Source organism: Centropristis striata, chromosome 21, assembly GCF_030273125.1.
Source record: "Centropristis striata isolate RG_2023a ecotype Rhode Island chromosome 21, C.striata_1.0, whole genome shotgun sequence".
Classification (NCBI taxonomy): domain Eukaryota; kingdom Metazoa; phylum Chordata; class Actinopteri; order Perciformes; family Serranidae; genus Centropristis; species Centropristis striata.
In genome coordinates this window covers 32,549,052-32,553,746 of record NC_081537.1, presented here as the reverse complement: position 1 = coordinate 32,553,746, position 4,695 = coordinate 32,549,052, and positions in this window count along the sequence as shown.

Sequence of the window (4,695 nt, the reverse complement as noted above, 5' to 3'; positions counted from 1 at the left end):
TAAGAGCGAATGAATAAAAATTACAGGTTAAAATGGAAACAGAAAAGTCTTCAGACTTGATTTAAAAGAGCTGAGAGTTGCAGCAGACCTCAAGTTCTCTGGGAGTTTGTTCCAGAGATTTGGTGCATAAAAACTAAACACTGCTTCTTCTTGTTTAGTCCTAATATATATATAACTCTGGGGACTGTAAGTAGACCTGTCCCAGACCACCTAAGGGCTCTGGACGGCTCATAGCTAATCAGCAGATCGGTAATATATTTTGGCCCTAGACCATTTAGGGCTTTATAAACCAACATAAATATTTTGAAATCAATTCTGAAATCAATTCTTTGAGTGACAGGAAGCCAGTGTAAAGACCTCAGAACTGGGGTGATGTGATCCAATTTTTTTTTTTTTTTGTGACAGAGAGCATATTATGTGTGCATGGGTGTATTAGAGAGAGGGTAGGGGAAGTGCTTTACATAATGCATAAAAGGAAATTAATGACAATTAAAATATAGCTACTTTTCTTAAAAGAGTTCCGGATGAGTTATTTATTAAATGTTTGTTCTGCAGTAATGTTATTTTATCTTTGGTCAGAAAATAGATAAAACCCACTGAATTTATTTTTTACTAAAGTTTAATAAGAATGTTCAGCAACTATTCATATAAACACAGTATAGGTCCTACAGTGTGAATACAAAACAAAACAATACAGTTTGTCAAGTACAGCTATTTGAAGTTGAAAAATGCTTGGGAAAATAAAAATAAAATTGAGCTTGTCTTAACAGTTCTATCTGATCATCAACATTTGGGGGACAGCCGGCATTTTAGATTGAAGTAAACAGACGTGCTATAACTCTCATTAGAGCTATATCCATCACCCTAAACTAGTGTTAAAGACACATAAACACCATGGGTTGTGATTCAGGACATGCATTAGCATACATTTACATGTAATTTCTTCAAACATAAAACACTTTCAGGTGTGTGTTCTTACTGTTCATGTTCAGATGGGAGTGTTGTTTTTACTGGAATAACAAAGAACTGGATTAAGCCAGTTAAACTGGCTTTGCCTTGACATTTATTCTATTTTTATGAGCTCCTTAATTAATTTAATTACATGGCTCCACCTTTCCCTGGAACTGGCTATATGTCACGTAACCAAACTGGAATCTAAGGTTGAAGAAAAAATATCTTTTGGCCAAGTGATCATCTGTTTTCTAAATTCAGCATGTTTTCTAAATTAAAAAAAATAAATTTTAAAATTATATTTTTTAAATGAAGCATCACTTTGAATAAATGGACTGTGTGCTGACGTCAAACTGTTAAACTACTGGTATGAAAACAAAATGTTACCTGAACCACACCTTAACACTGATGTAAAAACTATTCAGATCCATTACTCCAGTAAAAGTACTTATAATGTGAAATTACTCCACTACAAGTAAAAGCCCATTCAAAACTTACCGAAGTAAAAGTACAAAAATGTCAAAATGTTCTTAAAGTATCGAAAGTAAAAGTACTCATGATGCAGATTGTTTTATATATTCCAAATATATTATTGTATTGTTATTATTGATGCATTTATTCAAGCATCGTTTTACTGTTGTAAAAATGGGACTGATTTTAGTTTAGGTTTAGTTTAATTAAAAATATATATATTATCAGTTTAAATGTATCATGTGTTTCATGTTAAATATCGACCAAAAAAAGTCACAAAAGCTGTAAGCTTTGTGTAGTGGAGTAAAAAGTGACATAAAATGGAAATACTCAAGTAAAGTACAAGTACCTAAAGTATAGTACAGTATAGTACAGTACTTAATCTACTTAGTTACATTTCACCAGTGCACCTTCTGTACCTGTGGAAAACCTGTTCAAGGCAGAGGGTGTGCTTTCTTATAAAGAATATCAGTGTCTTTCCAGCTGAAACTGAGGAACAGATCATTTAAGCAGGGGGCAAAAGAAAAGCAATTGTTTGAGAATTTAGTCTCTCACTGCAGAAGAGGGGAAACCAAACTCAGCTGAAACACTATTTAGTATTAAGTGTGGCTATTTAACAAAAAATCTTGATAAGTCAACATGTTTATTCCTCTTTAGGTTCCTAGGGTTAAAGCTTCTAACTGTTTCCAGCAGAATGAAATGATGGCGACTGCAGCACCGGGTGAGTTCTGTTTGAATTCATTTCTCTAGATAACAGTCTTCTCTCTTTTTCTGCATATTGCACACTGGAGCAAACAAACTATGTCTGAACTTTATCTGTGTTTTATCAAATCCCCATATATGTTGGTCTCTGACCTCAGATGTTATGGTCTTCCTTGATCTTTTAGTCTTGAACCCAGAAATGTTGAGTACCCTAAAGTTTTATTGCAGAAATGTCATCTATAGGCCTTATGGATGGAATTTAACTTGGTTGCTAAAAGTTGCACATAATTAGCATAATAAGCCAATAAAGTCAAGACACCACAGGTGAATAGGTTTAAAAAATAATAATAATAGATATCACCATGAAACTTTCTCAGTTGATTACTTATGTTAAGAGGAGAAAAAAATGTATTGCATGTTTTTTGTATTTTAATGTTTACATATGCAAATGAGGCCATATCTCATCAAATATGCGCTCATTTACATACAGACAAAATCAGATCGTTTGATAAAGTCATGCTCAAAATATTTTTTTCCAAGAGTAAACATGTATACTTGGGGGTCTGAGTTGAGTCTGAGTTGGTGAAAACCTTTGTGGAACCTGGTCAGGAGGCAGCATTGACCTATGGACGCACGGAATAAGAAATTAAGTGTCCCATGCAAAATAACTATATAACAGCATGCACACAAACACACACACACACACACACACACACACACAAGAACTATGTACAAGAACTATACAACATGCAAGATAACTATATACAGCATGCACATACACACAAATCCACAAGAACTATGTACAGCAAAAGACAGAACTTTATACAGCATGCACACAGACACACAATAACTATATACAAGAACTGCAAACAGCATGCGTGCACACACACACACACACACACACACACACTGTTAAATAACTATATATAGTATGCAAACGCACACAAACATATATATTTAACAACAACCACACAAACCCAGTCAATAGCCTTCACCATCTTCATCATTTCTTTCCTCATTCCCTTCAGTCTCATCATCTTCTTGCTCTTTATTTGTATGTATTGTGAATGGGTTGCAGCAGCAGACCTCACCCCTTCACACTGTCAGTAGTCAGTGCAGCTGAGCCTGTCAGCATGGCAGCTGTAGTTTCCTTTGCTGCAGGCCTTCAATGTGCTGCAGCTACAGCTGGTGACATCAGGTAGATTTACTGGAGCCACTGCCATGACAGCCCCTTCATTAGCAACCTCCCACCCAAACTTTGTGATGTGTCTGGCCTCTGCAGGAGGCTCTCTGACCTGCAGCCTTCCACAACATGACCTAAAGATGAACACGCAGTATGTGCAGCATCAGGTTGGCATCAGCTGGAGGAAGCTTTTTTTTTTTTTATAGTTATTTTGCATGGGGCACTTCATTTCCTAATCCGTGCGTCCATAGGTCAACACTGCCTCCTGACCAGGTTCCACAAAGGTTTTCACCAACTCAGACCCCCAAGTATACATGTTTACTGTTGGAAAAAAATATTTTGAGCATGACTTTATCAAACGATCTGATTTGTCTGTATGCAAATGAGCGCATATTTGATGAGATATCATCTCATTTGCATATGTAAACATTAAAATACAAAAAACATGCAATACATTTTTTTCTCATCTTAACCCATTGACGCCGGGAAAGCATTACCACATTTCTACCATTGAAACCGGGAGCGATGTTGCGTCACTCTACCATTAAGGCCGGGACAGCGGATTTGTCATTTTGTAGTATTTGAAATGCATCAGAATCATGATCAGAATACATGCGGGAGTGTCGCAATGCAACATGGGAATGAAATCATGGCGGAAGACGACTATAGTGGAGGAGCTCAGCAGTAAGTGACGATGATTTTATTGCTGATCCGGACTTTGAACCCTCGGAACCAATCGACCGGCATTTATGGATGAGGAATATGTTTTAAGACAACATATTTTCATCAAAGAACAGACAGATTCGTGGCCATCTGGAGATAATAATATTATTAATAATATATTAATATTAATAATAATAATTATAATTGATTGTGTTGATGATATAAGAAATCATGACTGTTTATGTCTTATATTACTTTATGCGTCGTTGAGTACCCTGAAAAGTGTAATATATAAAATGTATTGTTATTTTTTATTATTATTATTATTATTATTATTATTATGATACTTTTTTTTTTATTACAGTAGGCTAATGAGAATTATGTCTTGTTCTTCCAATGGTCATATCATGTTTGGATCTTGCTAATGGGCATGTATTAGTATTATGCATAGGATTTTTATTCAGTCAAATGTAACATTTGCTGAGTTTGTTGATTTAAAAAAAAAAAACTTTATTGAAGGTTTGGACAAATACTTTTTGAATTTCATTTCTATCTGCTACAGAGGCTGAAAAATATTATCGCCCAGAGGTTTTACAGGCATTTTTTTCAAGGTGTTTTAGGCCTTAATGGGTTAACATAAGTAATCAACTGAGAAAGTTTCATGGTGATATCTATTATTTTTTTTTTTTACCCTATTCACCTGTGGTGTCTTGACTTTATTGGCT